This window comes from Benincasa hispida, chromosome 3 (genome assembly GCF_027475165.1).
Source record: "Benincasa hispida cultivar pf3 chromosome 3, pf3_genome.v1.1, whole genome shotgun sequence".
NCBI lineage: Eukaryota > Viridiplantae > Streptophyta > Magnoliopsida > Cucurbitales > Cucurbitaceae > Benincasa > Benincasa hispida.
The window spans coordinates 28,392,613-28,413,173 of NC_143480.1; positions in this window are offsets into that span (position 1 = coordinate 28,392,613).

Below are 20,561 nucleotides of genomic sequence, written 5' to 3' on the forward strand. Positions count from 1 at the left end.
CGTAAATTATATCGAAAAGGGAAAGAGAAGTGGGAAAAGGAAAATCATGTGGTGTGCCTTTATAGAAAAATCTCAAGACTTTTCCATTTTCAGCTTATGCTAAAATTTAAGATATAAAATATATTCTCAAATTAATTGCTTCCCAAAAATTTTTTGGGTATACTTTAAAAAAAAAAAAAAAATTAGAAAAACATATTTGATTTCCAACTTGTAATTTTTAAACTTAAATGTGAAAATTATTATAGAATAAGGATACAAATTAAAATAGAAAATCGAGTTGGAGTGAAGAATTCAATTGATGAGATTGGTGTTATTGCGAGACGTATGGGAATGATCTCTTTTTCTTTTTGCCTTTGTGCTTGTAATCAAGTTGCTCATAGCCTCACTGTATAGCTTGTTTTGTTTCTAATTACTTGAATTCTTATTTTTGTTTTATTCCTTTCAGTTTAGAAGCTTTTGTTGGGCGTTGGCATTCTTGCTTTCCTATTTAGGTCCAACGTCCAAGATGTAATTATCGACGACCTTCATCCTTTGGTTCCTCCGTAATTGGAGTGAAACAAATGGAAATCTATCATTATATGAGAAACTAGATTTCAATCTCACAGTAGAAATTGTCTTTATTATAGACGAGTCTTTGCAAGAATAAAGTTTTGGATAGTTGATCGTTTCGTTGGAGTTGTAACTTAAAGAGGAAGGCTTTACACCCCTAATAAAGTCTATTAAAAAGTTATAATAATTAGATGAAAGATATATGAGTTTTTTTTATAAAGGTCAATTTCAAATTTTAAAATCCAACATAAATTGAAAAAAAAAACTTTTTAAGAAAAATTAATTTATAATCAATTTTATCCTGCATTAAAAAGCATTAAAATTTTCACATAGTCACTACAAACATTTGTAAAATCAAAATTATTACCAAATAGACTCGAAAAACGGAAATAACATTTTAAAAGTACATGTTTTAGTTTTCAAGATTGGATTTTGTTTGAAAATGATTTCAGTTATTTTTTCCTTTTTTTAAATATAAATTGTGTTTCGCCCCTTGTAAGCTAAAAATTATTAGTTTCAAGTATTCTTTTAGAACAAAGAATGTTATATGAGATATAATTTAAATAAAGAAAAACAAACAACTAGATGTTAATACAAGCTTGATTTTATAATTCAGAAACGAATTGTTATCAAATAGCGTATTTTATTTATTGTTTTTATTTTGTTGCAACGGGCTGTTTGCAGATTTAAATTTAATTTAAGTCTTCCTTTATATATATATATATATATATATATTTCAATTGAGTTGTCAATGCCAAATGATGGATATTTTATTATTATTATTATTATTAATTATTAGAACAGCACATGCTTCATTGACATAAATCTAGTTTAAAAATATAGGACAATGCTCAACATTCAAGTTGGTTAGATAACCATTTTTGTTTTGAGTTTTCTATTTTTATAAATTAAGTTTATAACCACTCTTTATATTTATAGTTATTTTACTTTTTCTTTTTTTTAACAAAGGTATTAGATTAAATTGAAGAGATGGAAGAATCAAAACTTTGATCTCGAAATTGATAATACAACACTATGACAGTTGAGCTGTGCTAATTTTGATTTGGTTCTTTTTCTTCCTACTCTTTAAACATGTTTCACAAAATTAAGTTAAAATTTGAAGACTAAAAAAAGTAATTTTTGAAAACTTGATTTTGTTTTTGAAATTCTACTTAGATTTTAAATGTGTGTTTTTTTAAGGTAAAGAATTTATACAAAACTACAAGCATAACTTTCAAAATAATCAAAACACGAAAAACAAAATAGGGATTTTAAAATATTTTTATTTAAAAGAAACTTTGGGGAAGGTGCAATGATTTTATTTATCCTTTTGTCCTCTTTTCATTACATTACCATAACAATGTGATCTTCCAATTGCACAACGATACTAAATTGGGCCGCCAGGGAATACCCAAAAACCAACGAACTGGGCCTCCGGGAGAATTGGGCCCAATGGGCCTTTTCGATTTAAAACTTAGGAAATAGAAAAAAAAATTGTGATTTTCCTATGTGTCATTTTTAGGGTGAGTTTTATGGTTTTCTTTTTTTTTTTTTTTTTTTTTTTTTTTGGATGTGAGTATATTTTAGGCTAAATTATACAAAATACAAATACTCTTGAACTTTCAAATATTTCAAATGTCATTTAATAACTTCCAAAAGGGAGTACAAAAGGTAATTGTAGCAAATGGCAAAATCATACTAATTATTTACAAAGATAATAAAATTTTTAAAGTTAGTGCAAATCAGGCAAATTAAACATCTATTAGAGTCTATCAACATACAGTAGGTTTTGGTCATCTCTTTGGTCTCAAATTATCGAGATGACTACATATAAAGACAAACAATAAGTTTATCACCAAACACAAAATCTCAAACCAATAAAATATTAAGTATATAAGTGATTGGATCTCTATCACTAAAATCAAGAATTTGACTTTTTAGTCATTTGTTATGGTATAAAGCTAGATTTTGCTATATTTACAATTAATTTTAAATTTTGTTATTTTTGTAATATTATAACTTCGTATTTCCATACATGGAAGAACCCTAAAGTATTCAAAATTTGAAAAATAAACTTATAACATGCAAAGAAAAAGACACATTTGTATAGTTTAAAAGGCTATAAAAACTCCATTATTCTTTCCTAAGAACATAAACCAACTATAAAAATGTTGTCACCCATATATTTATTTGTCGAGAGAACATATTTTAAGCTCGCTTTAATTCAGTCACACTTTCAGACAAAGTACTTCTAGTTCCTTCCTACTTTTAAATTTATTTATGGCCTTAACCATATAAATATTGTTTCTTTAACATATATCCAATTCACGTAAATTGCAGAAAGCTTTAATCTTTTTTTCTTAATAAAAGTAATTAAATCAAAAAAAAAATCGAAACAAGAATATGCATTGATTCTCGTAGTGAAAAGAAAGGAGATCAAGTTGGGAATTGAAAATTAGAGGGCCACGTAAGCATATCTGGAAGACTTAGTAGCCAATAAATAAATAAATTATTTATTTATTTATTTATTAAAAGTGAGGGGGAGGGCATGTGCATGCCAAAAAAGCATATCGCCAAATCAAATACATTTAATTTAATCACTCGGAAAGCAAGGCCAGCTTGGAAATTATAAACCCTAATTAATTTTTTGTCTTTAATTTAATCACTTTCTCTACTAATCAAAACCATTTTTCATATCATTTTACATTCTCGCTCCTCAACCTTCCACGTTTCCCAACCATTATTTTATCAACCTCACCAACCAAATAATAATAATAACCACGATGATAATAGCCAACGAAACGTCTTAGCGGATAATTGACATCTACTCTCTTTAAAAATTTGATAAGCTCATCTTATTATAATTGTTGTACTAAAAAATAAGTTAACTAGTTAAAATGTCATTGAACTTTATATTATGTTTTAAAATATATATCTAAACTTTCAAAAGTTTCAAAGATATTCTTTGAACTAAAAATGATAAAAGAAATATACCTGGTTAAATAATGATGAAAAATTACAAATTTAATCATTAAACTTTCATATTTTTTAAATGCACGATCTTATTAAATACAAAATTGAAATTTTAGAATTTTATTAGACGAAATTCAAATCTATATCTAATAGATAAATTACTTATTAAAACAACTAAATATGTCATAGATCCATTAAATATAAAATTGAAAATTTATATACTTATTATATACTTTTGGAAGTTCATATACCAAATAAACACAAATTTCAAAACTTAATGAATAATTTTATAGTTTTATTTGATTTATTAGTTACTTTTCAATTCATGTCTATTTGATTTTTTTTTTTTTTATTTTTTATAAACTTCAAGACTGTCTAAAAAGTTCTTCAACATTCAATCCTACATTAAAGTTGTAATTGAGTCTCTAAATTTTCAATTTTGTGTCTAATAAATCTTCAATGTATTTATTTTTTTTTAAAAAAATTGATTGATCTATTAAATATAAAATTAAATCTTATGTCTAATGAGACTTTACATTCTAAATTTGTTTCTAGTAAGTCTGTAAATTTTAAAAGTTGTCGAATAGGTGAATGATTTAATAGTGTATATTAAAAGATTTGAAGACAAAATTTATAAATTAATATAAAAATTTAATTAAAAAAAGATAGGCAATTAAATATTTTGGGAGATTGGCTTTGATTTGCCCCAAATATGGGGACTGATAGCCTACTTTTGTATCATGTCCTTGGGATGCCTTAGGCCTTAGGGCCTTTGTTTGTTTGGATGTTTGGGTGCTGTGGCTTTTTGTTAAAAGCGACAACTTAGGTCTCTATGCCCTTTTATTCAATAAGCCTATTAGTTTATAACACCTTAAATTATATATATTATTTTTTTAAATTTTACTTCTCTAATTGATTTTTTTAATGTCCAATAGATATCTAAATTTTGGTTTTATTTTGATATTAAAAATTTGGAAGCAACAAATACATTCTTAATCATTTTATCTAGCATTTTATGGGTCTGGAAACATTTTTGACATTTTTGATATCTTTAAAAATTTATAAACTTTTTTATTATACAAAAATTTGTATGATTAATGTGTTAACTTTTAGAAATCAATGTGCCGATCACACGTCAAAAGTTGAAATTCAACTATTTTGAGACCATTTTAACATTCAAGATTCTATTCTATTATAAAATGACTAAAAGTTTAATACCTTATTTCGATACATTTAAATATGACGGATTTATTAGATAAAAACTTAAAATTTAAGATCTCGTTTATCTATCACTTGGGTTTTAGTTTGTAGTTATTCTAAATTAAGTTTATGAACACCATTTCCATCCCTAAATTTCTTATTTTGTGATTATTTATCAATATTTTAGAAAATCAAGCCAAGTTTTGAAATTAGCTAAAAAAATCTTTTTTTTTTTTTTAATAATTTGACTAAAAAATCCATTTTTTTTTTTTACTAAAGAAAGATACAAGCTATTGTAAAAAAATTAAGAGAAAACCATTTAAATTTTTCAGTACAAAAAATCACATGGTTATCAAATCGGGTATGAGTGATTCAACTTCTAACTCAATATCTTTATCATATTATTTCTCTTGGGTTGTTTTTAAATATAAAAAACTTATTTATCAATGTAACAAAAGGCCTATCACTTTCTATTTTAGACAGTGACATTTGACTATAGATATTTTTAATAGTTTTTCATTTAAAACAATTTTTTTTTTTTTACAATAATCAAAATAATTATAACAATCAGAAAGATGCTTCTATGAGATTAATACTTATCTATAGATTCATAATTCTATTTGTTTGCTTCTAATTAACACATGGGATTGTAGCTCCAACTGATCCAAACTCTTCTGACATTGCACATTTTACACTTTCTAAGGGCTAGAGTGAACTTCAAGATTGATTTTAATACACATTTGAATTCTAATTAACAATTAATCATATAATGATGGAGTGGAAACACATCAAAGTGACCAAGCACAATAATAATTATAATAAAACTATTAATATTATTATAAAAAAATAAATAAATAAAGGGTATTGTAATAGTGGTGATATTTGGTAGATTACCACATCATCCAACAACACCCAAGTAGGGTACAAACCATAATACCTGCCTTCCAAGTGTGTGGGGGTCCCCTCTTCCCACCCTTCAAAAAAATCTTCTTTCTTTTGAAAAATTAATGATATAGTTTTGCAAATTCAGCCCCTATAATTTTAAAAAATTAATTTCACCTCCATAAATTATGCTCAATTTCACAGTTTAGTTCTATTTTTGGGGGATTGAACCCAATGTGATAAGAGAAAACTAGCAACTCATTTTTTTAATTAAAAAAAAAACTCATATAATTATTATTTTATGAATGTGATTAATTCCAGATTATATAAAAGAAAAAAAAATGATTAATTAGCATATGATCTTGAAGTTGGAAGATGGGGAAACATGGGTTGGATGTGTCGGGATAAACATGACACCCATTAGTTTGAAACCCTCTTTTATTAATTATAAACACTTTAAAATTATATTAATCATAAATAAATAAATAAACAGACAAAGGGAATCACATCTCCCACGCTCATGCGTCTCTCTTTTTCTTTTTCTTTTTCTTTTTTTTCTTGCCTCGCTGTATTTCTTCATTATTAATTATTAATTATCAAATATTATCATTATTTTTTTTTTAAAAAAAACCCTAGATTAAGCAAACGCATTAATTATATAATGTTCATCTCTCTTCTTCTTCTTCTTCTTCTTTTGTTTTTTTTAACATATAGTGTCGTAATGCTATTTGCTATTGTAAACTTCATCCTTATCCAAATCTTAATGTGGGCAAATTCCAAGAAGGGGAGCTTTTTTTAGGGTTATTACTTTGTTTATTTTCTTAACCAAAAAAAAAAAAAAAAAAAGAAAGAAAAAAGAAAAGGAAAAAGCTGATGTGGTTAAATTAAAGTTAAAAACAACCCAATTAATGTTGGGGGTAGCAAAAAAGAAACAAACAAAAAAGGAGGGTTGTTTGGCAAATCCACGTTTGATATGATTGCCATAAGAAGGTAAAAGGAGGGGAAGAGTTATCCTCAAATCAAAACACCCTTCAAGTTATTGAATTAGAAAGAGGTGAATTATACCAAATATTCCCCCAACTATGCCTTTTACAAAAGAGAAAAAATCTACCATTATGGTACTAAATATTTCTATCTTTCAATATTTGGTATGTCATGAAATAAAATAATAGTTTATAAAAAAAAAAATACTCGATTACCATCTTAAGTTGTATCCAATTCAAAAACATTGTAAGACGGAAAAGGACGGTTGTTCGTTCACTTTCCAAAAATAATATAAACTGATTTCAGTGTTATAGGGAATATTATGTCTCCTGATCTGTAAATATCTACAAAAATGGATTCAATTGTTCATGTGACAATTTTTTCCTCGTGTGATTGTGATTGGAGGGAGATGCACAATGGACGATGTAACACAAGATGCGCCCAAGTATTGCTCCTATTTTATTTTATGAATTTTGTCCAATTCTTAAATTATGAAAAATAATGAATATGGTATAATAGTGCATGAGGAGATTTGCATCACAAACTTATTAATTGTCAACATATATTACATGTCAAGTTGAACAATAATCGCTTTGGCATAATGAATAAAAAACTTTTTAGAAACATATTAGATTAGGAAAATTTTCTAATACCTTCCTTTATTATTTATCAGGTAAGACAACATGCTTTTAAAAATAATGTGAGATCCAAAAAATAGCGTGGAGTCTAATAATATATACGAACACTTCGAAGAAGTGATACTAGGGTAGTACTAGAAATTTTATAGGGAGGAAGTTGTGAAATTCCAGGTGTCATTCATTCAATCCGGTCCAAATCACCATTGGAAAAGAGTTTCCACCTGTCACAAAACAGCCTGTAAACTCAGTATAAAAAAAGAGGCCTTAATTGGACAAAGGAACTAAAAACACTAAAACAGCTTTACCCTTTTTCTTTCTCTTCTCTCTTTAACTTTTGAAAGTAGTTGTGATGAAACCGACATGGAAAATAACTCCAAATGAGTACGTATACATATATACACACACACACATCTATAACAACACTTCATTTCATCATCATTTTCTTCAATGCAATGGTCCAGATACAATTCACTGAATTTTACCAAAAATAAAAATAAATAAATAAATAAAAGTAAGATACATTTTTACGCATCACCAAAATGAGGCAAAATGCCCCCCCTCCTCCAAAGTGATTCCCTTAGGGATAAAACTTTGCACAAAATAAGAAAAGAAAAAAAAATCCATTACATATCTTTTTTTAGAGGAGAAAAAAAAGAACCCACCAAAAGGAGAGCGACATTTGAGTCATTTTCATACATCTCCTTCAATTACAAGAAACATTTTTATTAACTTAATTACAAAGAGATAGGTACAGTTCAAGAAATACAACTAGATATCCCTATGATTTGATACTTGTATATTGTTATTATTATTATTTAATTGAAAAGGAGTTTAATTAATGGGTAAAACAAAACTAATTAGTAGAGCTAGATTGAAAAAATAATAATAATCAGGGTTATGTTTCAAGAAAGGGATTGCGGCTGTGGAAATTGTGGATGAAGTCTTTGAGAGAGTGAAGAGACATGATTTGTGGTCCAATGTAGTACAATTTTTGGGGGTGATGACACGCGTAAAAGGCTTCTTTAAGTGCAACCCATGTGCAATTTTTTCTTCTTTTTAAATTTTGCACTAGTAGCAAAAATCATCCTTGAAATATGGTGATAATTATGATTACACCTTCAAATTTTTAATAGTAAAGTTGGACTCACAAACCTTGCAATAGTCGTAGAAATTAGACTCCCAAATAATAACAAAATGAACCCTCAAACGTATATAATTGTTTCAGTTTCTACAAAATGTATGTAACTACTACCATACTTTATAAGTTTTAGGGTATAATCGCAATTACACCTTCAACTTTTGTTTTCTTAAATCACCAATTGACCCAAAAGCTTAAATTGATGGATAAAGTAAATATAATTATATATCATCTAACACTCCCCTCACTTGCTCTAATACCATCTTAAATCACCAATTGACCAAAAAACTTAAACTGATAGGTGAAGGTAAATTTAATTAAATATTATTTAAACTTAAATCACGGATTGATTCAAAGCTTAAGTTAGTGGATAAAGATAAATTGAAGTATATATCATCAAACATATTTTTAAAAAGAAAAATTGGGGTTTTGTAGGTGGCAGAAGAAACGACCCCGCTTTGTCTTTGTGTGTGTCCTATGTGTCTCCAATCAAATAATAAACCCTTTTTATCCAATGGCATGTCGCTGTTACTATCTTTGACTTCCTGCCCCTCTTCCTTCTTTGCTCATCTTCAACTAAACCCAAACTTCTTTCACTTCTTTTTTGTGTGGGGGTCGCCCTTCTCTAACTTGATGTGCTTCAATTGCTTCTTTGGACCTACCCCTAACAATAATATCAATATGTTACATATTGATTGCTATTTTTGAAAATCGATGGTTCAATATGTACCCATGTATTTAAATATTTTGTACTTGGGTATGGGTTAATGATTAAATTTAGGGTAAAAAGATTTTTTTAGAATTTGGGTTTAGTTTGTATTTAGTTTTTTTTAGTATACAAAACTATCCATTTTGGATCTTCTAAGATTTTATATTACTTGGAATTTCAATTTGTACCCGTGCACTTGAGATTTTCATGATTGGTTCTTGAGGTTTGTATATTTGATTGTTAATTGATTAAGATGAGTTAGTAGTTGAACTATGAGTATACAAATTAAACCCTAATTCACTAACATACAAGTCAATAAAGTTTAATCAATATATACATTCAATTGTCATGTCGTCATTTTGTTAATTCATTTTTTAAACATTATGATCTAAGTATGTGACTTTTGAAACCTTGAAAATAACTAAATTCAAATTATTGGTCCAAAAAGAATATAGTTCAACTAGCATTAAGTCTGTACTATGGATTTCGAGATTAGATATTCGGTCCGCTCATTTCACATTGTCCCACAAAAAAATCAAACTTTTAGTATATAAAAAATGTTGGTTTTGAAAACTCAATGATAAAAGAGAAATTAATTTCAAATCTCATGAATTGAAAGTGTATGTAATCTACCCTTAAAATTTATCATAATTCATCACCTTAAAAAGAGAGATTTTATATTTGAACTCCCTATGATGTCAATTTTTGTTACTAATACTGATAAAGCACTCGATAGAGTTTGTGCTAGTTTTTCTAGTCGTATGAATAATAGAGAGAACATTAGGAATAATGTGTGTGAAAGATGTATTTATCAAGTATATTTTTACAAGGAACTGTATATGGGTATAAATATAGTATTAACACCCTAAGAATAGAGTCTACCCAAATTAACCAAATCCTAAAGACTCTTCAAATAAGAATCTCCAAAGGAGACCTAGTATACATTCACACCTTCCCTCAAACTCAAGGCGGAAGGTGGGAGGTGGGAATCAACTTGAGTTTGTTAAGTAGTTGGAGAAAACGACTAGGAGGCAAAGCTTTGTGAGAATGTTGGCAGGTTGCTCAGTGGTGGAAACAGAGTGTTACATCAAAGTTTCACTCAGGAGATGATGACGAACAAAGTGACAATCATTCTCAATATGCTTGGTACGTTCATGAAAAACATCATTATGAGTAATCTGTATGGCACTATGATTGTCACAATGAAGTATAGTGGCAGACGACTAAAGGACTCCCATATCAGTAAAAAGCCAACAAAGCCATAAGAGTTCTGACGTAGCATCAGGCAGAGCACAATATTCAGACTCCGTACTAGAACGGGAAACAATACTTTGTTTCTTATTGCGCCAAGAAATGAGATAATCACCAAGGTAGAAACAATAACAGAAGGTATAACACCGGTCAAAAGGATCACCAACTCAATCAGCATCGAAATAGCCTAATAAAACTAGGGAAGACTGGAAAGAAAACCATGCCTTAAAGTACCTTTGACATAATGGAGGATACGAAGAACAACAGTAAAATGAATGGTCCGAGGGACAACCATGAACTAACTAACAAAGTGAACAACATATGCAATGTCAGGACGAGTGACTGTCAGATAAATAAGATTGCATACAAGCTGACGATAGAGACTGGCATCCTCAAGTGAAATTCCATCAAACGGAGTCAAGTGAACATTGGGATCGAGTGGTGTTGAAGTTGTAGCAGAGTCAGTAATATCAGGGCGCACCAAAAGATCTGATGCAATACTTTACTTGAGACAACGAATAACTGGAAAAGCTCAATGATACTACAAGGCCAAGAAAGTAACTAAATGAAAGTCCTTCATCTCAAAGTGTTCACCAAGATAGCGTTGTAGATAAGAGATAACTTGAGGATCATCCCCAGTAATAATCATATCATCAACAAACAGGAGAAGAAGAACAATACCATGAGTTATCTGCTGCGTAAATAGTGTCGTCATGAGAACTGGACGTATATCCAAGTTGAATGATAGTGGAACTAAAAGTTGCAAACCAAACTCGAGGGGCTTGCTTCAAACCATACAATGCTCGTCGGAGGAGGCATACTTTCTGGGATGGACAAGAGACACCTGGGGGCAGTTGCATGTATACTTCCTCAGAGAAGGCCCCATTAAGGAAGGCGTTCTTGACATCCATTAGAAAAAGTGGCCACTGGTTAGCTGCAACAACTACTAAGAGACACAAAATAGATGTCATTCGTGCCACAGGTGTGAAGGTCTCTTTGTAATTGATCCCATACTCTGGAGAATATCCTTTTGCCACCAACCGAGCTTTATAACGCTCAATAGAACCGTCAGAGTGAGTCTTAATCTTGTAGACCCACTTGTAACCAATGGGTTTCTTTTTGGGGGATAAGTCAACATAGTCCCATGTGTGCATTTTATTGAGAGCCTAAATTTCTTCTTTCACAACTTGCTGCCATAAAAGATTTGTATTTGCCTCACGAAAAGAGATAGGTTCAACCAAGGAACTGATAGTAGAAAAACAGTGAAAATTTCGAAGGTGAGTAGGAGGTGCCCTTACCCTAGTGGAGCGTCGAACAAAAGAGGCAGAGTCATGAACAAGTCCAGATTCCACAGGTAGGACAGACGGTTGATCAAGTTCAACATAGATAGGAACAGATTGTTCGAGTTCAGAATCATCAGAAGATGCAGAATAAGGGAAAATGTCAAATGAATCGTTAGAATCATAGGGAAGGACTCAAGAGAGAATCATGAAAGGATGACGGACTAGAGAATATAGTGTACTCCCAAAAAGTGACATGGCGAGAAAGCGACAGAGGGTCCCAACAACAGAAACCTTTGTGTTCAGTTCCATAGCCAAGAAAGCAACAGAGACAAGCACATGGTTCTAATTTGGTATGTTCATGAGGGTAAAAAAGTATAAAATATGCACAACCAAAGATCTTAAGATTAGAATAATCAAAAGAAGTACCATATAAGCATTCAAACGGAGAAGAATTTTGAAGAACAGATGAAGGAAGATGATTGATTATGTAGATAGAGGTATGAGCGACTTCTCCCCAAAACTTTACTGGACAGAAGGCGGATAATGGTTGAGCCTGGACAGAGTCTACAATATGATGACGTTTTCGTTCTACTTGCCCATTATGTTAAGAGGTATGTGGACAAGAGCGCTGAACAAGAGTGCCTTACTGGGTGAGAAATGAAAAAAGCCTAGAGTCCTTATATTCCAAGGCGTTATATGTACGCAAAACCTTGATTGGGGGAGAAAATTGAGTGTGAACCATGCTAGCAAAATCCATATATATTTAAGACAGGGAACAATGGTGTTTAAGGAACTATGTCCAGGTAAACCGAGAGTAATCATCAATGAATAAAACAAAGTAGTGATACCCATTGACAGTGGAAATAGGAGCGGGTCCACAAATATCAGAGTTAATGAAGTCAAAAGGACTATCGCTTATAGAACTAGACTGAGAGAAAGACAATGTGGGTTGTTTTGTAAGTTTGCAATTCAAATAGTCAAAAGATACAAATTTGGAGACATTATTCAAATTATGACTAGAGATTAAATGACGGAGTTTCTCGGAAGAAGCATGACTGAGATAGAGGTGCCACTGATAGATAGCAGAGTCGGCGACAGAGGCAGAAAGAGAACAAACAGAAAGCCAAAGAGATGTGAGCTCAAACAGTCTTCCCACTTTGCGGCCCGTACCAATCGTCTGTCCCAACCACGGATCCTGAACCTGAAACCCAATAGAAGAAAAAAAAACACAATTAAACCAAGGTCACACAATTGCCCAACGGAGACAAGATTAAAGGACAGATTTTAAACACAATAAGTATTAGAAAGCTGTAACAGGGAAGTGTCAACGGAGCCAACATGGGATATGGTTAGGGGTGTTCAAAAAATCCGGTAATCCGACCAACCCGGACTACCCAACCCAAACCGCAAGGGTTGGGTTGGATTAGATTTTATTTTAGGTTGGATTGGGTTAAAAATGTCAAAAAAATATTAAATTCGGGTTGGATCTCGGGTTACCCCATTTCAGGGTCGGGTTAACCCGATCCGACCCGAATAAATATATATATATATATAGTATATTATATATATATATATATATATATAAAGTTAAAAAAAACAGTCAAATTAAAAAAAAAATCTGGTGACCCAACCCGAAAATTTTGGGTTGAGTTAGGTTGGGTTGACCCTCCAAAAAAGATCTAATAGGGTTCATTATTAGCTAACCCGAATTTTTAGGTTGGCCCACAAAAATCTTCCAACCCGGCCCAACCTGGACTATGTACACCCCTAGATATGGTCATGCAATTACCATCAGCAACATAAATGGGTGGAAGAGATTTGGCAGGAGTGGGTGCAGACAGAAGAGAAAAATAAGATGTCATATGGTTGTAACAAGCGAAATCAAGAAGCCATCTATTAACTGGGGAGACCGCAAGCGCGGAGGAATTGGATGAAATCACCTGTTTAAGCAAGTCTTGTAAGTCACTCATTTGAAAAGTAAACGGGGAAGGTTCAAAGGTAGCAACAACAGCAAAGGCAGAGACAGGATTAGGATTAGGCATAAAAGATCGAGACTTGTAGATATGTTCTAGTGGTCGCAGTGGTCTTATAGGACAGTTGTCCAGAGTATGACCTCTTTTGTGATAGTATCTGCACTCAGCTTTTGGACAGTCAACAAACTTATGCCCAGTGAGCTTACATTTTTACAAAAAGAAACTCCATAAGTACTAGGCATATGAGTGCTGGCGAGTACAACCTCCGATTATCGGGAAGAAGTGATGCCAAGACGTTTTTCTTCAAATAAAATTTCCTGAATTGCTGCATCTAGAGATGGAAGGGGACTATGGTGGAGCAAAGCAGCACAGATTGACTCATATTCTGGACAAAGTCCTATAAGAACCTTAATAAGACAAAGATGATTAGTACTAATTTTAGCTTGATCCAATTGTATCCAAACTGACTGAAGTGTAGCCAAGTAGTAATTAACAGATTGCCCCGTCTGTGCAGTTGATAGCAGTAAGCTAAGCCAACGGACTGAAACCGGATAGACAGAAAATCCTACAAACTCTTGGCATCATGAAACACACCGAATTGAATGTGAATGGCTGGTATAGATGTATTTCGATCCAAGTGATGATTTGATAGTTTTGTTGTCCAAATCCTCTAATCGTTCAACAAATTTAGTATCATCCTCAGTGGGTATCTTGACTGGCTGGGGAATATCACCAATGACAATTCTTCGTAATTTACGCCCGATTAGGAAACTCTTCACTTGATGGGCCCAAAAAATGTAATTTGTCTCATCAAGAATAGTACTAATGGGACGAAATACATGATATTTTTCCATGTGGCGTGACGGCTTGGAAGGAGAAGAAAACCAGGGACAACGAGGGCGGCTTGGCGGCTTGGCTGAAGGGATCAAAGGTCAAGTTCTGGACTGGGAATCAGGGATCAAGTTCGATTGAGGATCGAGTTCTGGACCGAGAATTGGGGATCGAGTATCAAGTTTTGGATCGGGGATCAGGGGTCGAGTTTTGGATCGGGAATCGTGGATCGAGTTTTGGACCGAATCGAGTTATGGATCGGGAATCAGTGATCAAGTTTTGGACTGGATCGGGGTCTGGACTAAGAATCAGGGATCAAGTTCAATCAAGTTTTGGACCGGAGATCAGGGGGTCGAGTTCTGCACAATGGGGATCGAGGATTGAGTTTTTCACAGTGGGGATCGAGGGTCAAGTGTTTCACAATGGCTTCAGACAGGGGATCTAGATGGTTCTTCTTCACGCCGGACAAGGGTTCTGGGTGGTCAGCCGATGACCGGACGGCAGCGATGACAAAGAACAAGAGGAAGAAGGAAATAGCTAGCAAGGCTTTGATACTATGTGAAAGATGTATTTACTATGTATATTTTTACAAGGAACTGTATAGGGGTATAAATATAGTATTAACACCCTAAGAATAGAGCATAACCAAATTAACCAAATCCTAAAGACTCTCCAAATAAGACTCTCCAAAGGAGACCTAGTATACATTCACAATTTGAATGAATAACAATCAACTTTACTACAACCAATCAAATTCAAAATTTTAAAAATTCTCAACAGTATAAAAACAAAGAGGCAAAGAAAATGTATGAGTTTGGTCATTTATAAACCATCATATCATATATATAAAGAAAGGTTAATTGTATTTTTTGTTGGAAGAAAATGGAATGTTTTTGCTTTTTGTGTTTATTAATACATTTGATGAAGTTTGAGATGATGGATGATGTGAGTTTTTCTTTTTGGATTGTGTCACGCTCAACCTCTATCCATTGTGTGCCGGTGAGTGTGATTGTGATTAGAGATCGAATATATAAAAGGAAAGAAGAAGGAAAAAAAGATAAAAAGAAAAGAAAAGGAATCACAAATTCAATCAATCTCTATCACTTATTTTCATTATTATACATAAATATGCACTTCAAAGATTCAAAATTTCAACTTCATGGCAGCTTTTTTTTTAGTTATATGTCAAACAACTAATTCTTCTTTTAAGTTTAGCATGTGTTAATGGTTTGATAGAATCCTAAAAACCTAATTTGGTGGAGAAGAGATTTTAGAAATATAAATAAAATCAACAAGCAAAGAAAACGTAAACTATAAAGAACGATACAAAGATTTATATGATTTATTAATAGTATGTTAGCTATATTCACAAACAAATGGAGAGAACAATTTTAATCATATAAGAAAATATCAACAATGTAGATATATAAGTGCCAATGAGATTATAGGGTTTATATATAAGGAAAATTGCAAATATAAGAATCAAACACAAAGTATTTGTAGATATAGCACAATGCAATTTAGATCAACTCTCTGAGTCAATCACTGATAGAACATATCGTTGATAAAAGTCTATTAGTAATAGAGTCTATCACCGATAAACTCAAAGAACTAGATCTAAATTTTATTGAAAGAGATTCCGGAAACTGTATCTAATAGGAGTCTATTAACGATATAATATATCACGGATTGATTTTACTATATTTGCAAGTCTGTAAAAAAGTTGCTATACACTTAATTATTAGTCTTAAAAATGCTACCCATTGTAATTACCCATATATTATATGATACATCTCTGAATCTTAGATCGAAAATCGTAAATTATATATAATTTATATGTATACTATAAATAAGATTCTATAGTAAGTAATTCAAAACGTCAAATAACAGATCGTACAAGTTTAAGAGAATATCTACGTCGATAGACAATAACATATATATTGAGTAAAGATTAAGAGAATATCTACGGTCCCGACAATATTATCACGAGTTAAGGAAAGAGAATCAGACCGAAAAGAAAAGAAAAGGAGTTGGACTTTTAAAGAGACTCTCACGTTGATAATAGACAGAGAAGGGGCAAAGGGGGATGGGTGGTGATTCAGCAGCCACAAGATTGCCTTTCATCCAGTCATTTCATATTACCCTACGCCAAGCTCCCTCTACACTAGGCCCTGCAAAAAGACTGTTAACCCCTTACATTGAAAGCGACTTTATTAATTATTCCTTTAATTTACTTAATTTACCTTCTGCATCCTCTCATCGTTTTAGTCATTAAACTTTTTAGAAAGTATTTATTTTGATCTCAAATATATTAAAATTTTATTTATTTTTTAACCAAATAACGAGGTGATTTTCATTTTTAAATGACTAGACTACTAAATATGTTAACTATGCTAAAAAAGTTTAGAGTTTCAATTTTGAATAAGGTAGCAAAAAAGGAGGATTTAACCGACATTTTCAGTTCAAAATTTTGGCATTGACGTGTTGGTTATTGACATTTTACTTCATCTTCATCTTGCTCAATACGTCTAGAGTCTAGTCATCCAAAAATACAAACTCTCTCACATTTCTGTTGAGAATTAAGATGATTTTAATATTAGGGACCAAAATGAATACTTTTTAAAAGTTTAGGGACTAAAATGAACGTTTTTTTTTAACTTATGAACTAAAATAGAACCGACTTCAAAATTTAAAAACTAAAATAGGGTTTAAATCTATTTATTACGAATGTTTTATCCAAAAGATTAAGTTTTAATTTTCTCATGTTATATGTGAGTCTGTGAGATTTGCCGAGCATATTCGTGTATTATTATTATTATTATTATTATTATTATTATTATTTTAACAAAATGTTGTAATATGAAGGAATAAATGAAAAAAAGGAATACAAGCCTTAAGAACGACTCAAACACGGATTAAACCACAATGATATTATATTGTTAGGCTAAAATATGATATTAGTTTTTATACTTTGAATTTTATTAGATTTTTAATCCATGTATGTTTTAAGTATTCAATTTTAGTTTCTATATAGTATTATTCTGATACGGCTATATTTTTTCTTACAGACAATGATGTTGGCGATTATACTCTACACCTTATCCTATATTTTGTCAAGCATATTGACGTTCTACCCCATGTAAATTCTATAGTCATTTAGGCTAAGTTGTAATCTAAATATATCTCTCACTGTATGAAATTTTGCTATAGTCATTTAGACTAAGTTGTAATCTAAATATCTCGCAAAAGCTTATGAGTCTTTGAGAGGTATTTTATTCATTAGTCTCGAGGACTTCTCCAGACTATCTTGACATGAAGTGGAGTTTTTTGGTGAGAGGGATTGTCACACTTAGTGGAAGTTAATCATGACTACATTTAAGAGGGAGTCTCCCACATAGGGGGAGTCAAAGTTATTTTTCACTAGAACTAAGTTGTTTATTAGTCTTCGTAGAAGACTTTTTTCAACAAATAAATACTACATTGTAATTATTCAACTTTTACTTTATATTAGCAATAAAGTCGCTTTTCTTTGAGCACATTGTCTCCTAACACATAGGTGACATTGCATTGATTCAACTTACCAATATTTGTCTCTCAAACTATTGCTTTATTATTTATTCCATATGCTATTATTCATCTTGTTATAATATAGTGCGTGACTTGTGTTGATTTATGATATATACATCTATTTTCATTATGCTTTCAATAAATTTTAATTTTAGTTTTTCAAAGTTAATTTTTTAATCAAAATTTATAAAATAATAATAACAATAACAATTTTCATACCTAAAAAATACCGTATAACTTCCAAAATCTAAAGTGAACTAAATACTAATAGAATAAAAAAATATTTTTTAAAAAAACTAGTCATAAAAATATAATTTAAGATTTATTAAAAGTACGAAAAATTCAAATTCAACATTTTCAAAGACTTAGAATAAAATTACATATCAGCCTAGATTATTAAATAAGTATATACCCAACCAAAAGGGGAAAAAAGTCAATTAATTACACAAGATTTATGGATAAATTCCGTGCATTTTCCACATCCCATATAATTAATAATACCATAATTTATCTTCACCTCGAGCCAACACCAAAAAAAAAAAAAAAATAATAATAATAATAATAAATAATAAATAAAAATGAATGGGACATGACATGGGAGAGAAAGAAGGGTAAAGGCCACGGGACAACAAAAGTGGCAGTGGGTTACATTTTTTCAAATGTTTAGACAAAAAACCGTACTACATTTCTTTATTGTCTTCTAGGTGGTAGGTTTGTAATTTCCTTTCTTATTATTTTTATTTTTGGGATCCCCAGTCTATAAGCCAATCCTGAACCCTTTCTTTTTCTTTTATTTTTATTTTTCTCTTTTTGCTATTTCTCCTGTTTGGGAAAGCCCATCTGGACTACGTCATCATATATATCATCAAACTTATTTTATTTTGTTCTATTTTATTTGTGTACGTATACTAATCTTAAAATTAAAGTTGTACAAAAATACTAACTTACTTACGTACTTGACTATTTCTACTAGCTCCTTATGTATGTGTTATATTGGAATCTAATCATTGATTTTTAACTTTACAATTTCTCTCCCTCTCTTTTTGTTTTACTTTCGTTGAAATTTGACATTTTGATTGTCTACAAACCTAAAAGTTTTTTTCTTCTGAATTTTGTACTTAATGTTTGAATAATAATACTTCAGTAACAATCTCATTTTTTATTCGGTACGGTCGGTATGTATATTAAGAGTCAAGACAATAGTGTCGTAGTCAAATGTTAAGATTTTTATTAAGTGAATGGTTAGGTACAAGTCATTCTCATATGTACTTGTCAGTTTAAGTCAATAATTTTTTTTTTCTAGACCTAATTAGTTAAAAATCTTATCCACCACTTGAGTTGTGTATGCCATGCATTAGTATTAAATGCTCTCTTTATCTTTCATTTTCTTTTTGTTTTAATTATGTTTCATTGTCTTTTAGTTAATTATTGGAATTTTATCCTACATGCATGCACCCTGTAAATTAAAAACTATTTACCTTTGTCAATGACATTTTTCACAAGCTTGTAGATGTTAATGGGTTAAGTTTTTTTTTTTTTTTTTTTTATATCTTGTAAATTTATTTCGACTATTTTCAAAAGTTTATTTCAATTAAAGTTTTTGCTAACTAATTATCTAATCATACAAAAATTAATTTTCAAAATATTACTAATTAATTGTGTAACATGGGTTAGAAAAATGAAAATTTCAAACCATTATTAGAGTGATATAATATTGGAGAATGTCTTAATCTGATATGAAAAGAAAAAACACTAGGTAAGAATCGCATAGTTTATTTTAAAATGTCATTAACTTTGAAGATTAAATCATGTGTTTAATGTGTGATCATTGTGTTAAAAAATAAAAACAACTTCTTAAATTTTAAAAATGTCTACTAGATCCATAAATTTTTTATTTGGTCCAATTATAAGGTGATTCCAAACATTTTCAGTTTCTTATATAAAAATATTTACGAAATTTTAAATGTGTTCAATAGGTCAAAGAACTACTTAGGACGTTTTTCAAAATATTTTAGATAAAAAATAAGAGTTTAGGACATCTGTCCGAAATCTTTTAAAATTGAGAAATTTTTCAAACGAATTAATTAACCTAAAAGTTTGATGCCTAAATTTATAATTGATTATTTTATTTCGGCCTGATCCTGATTGTAGGTAAGCAAATAACCCATTATTCTTCCTAGGAAGGAGACAACAAGTTGCATTATTTAAATATAAAACGTATTAATTCAACATATATATAATTTTGAAGTTTTAAATTAGATTAGGGTTCTTAATTAATATTAAAGTTAAATTAATAAACTAACCATTTAATCTTGGCAGTGTCAAGATAATCAACTTTGCAAGTCAAACAATTACCACATGGTTTAAATTATTAATTCCACTTTTTCTTATTTAAATAAAAAAAGAAAGAAAGAAAGAAAGAGATCACTTAAATACAAGGCTATTTTCAAAAATAGCATTTCATTTGGCTAATAGATATAGATTTATGATGTAGTGTGTAATTTTTTTTAAAAAATAAATAATTATGAAAAAAATGTTTTCTATACAAATGTCATAACAAATGAATTTTACAAAACAAATCAC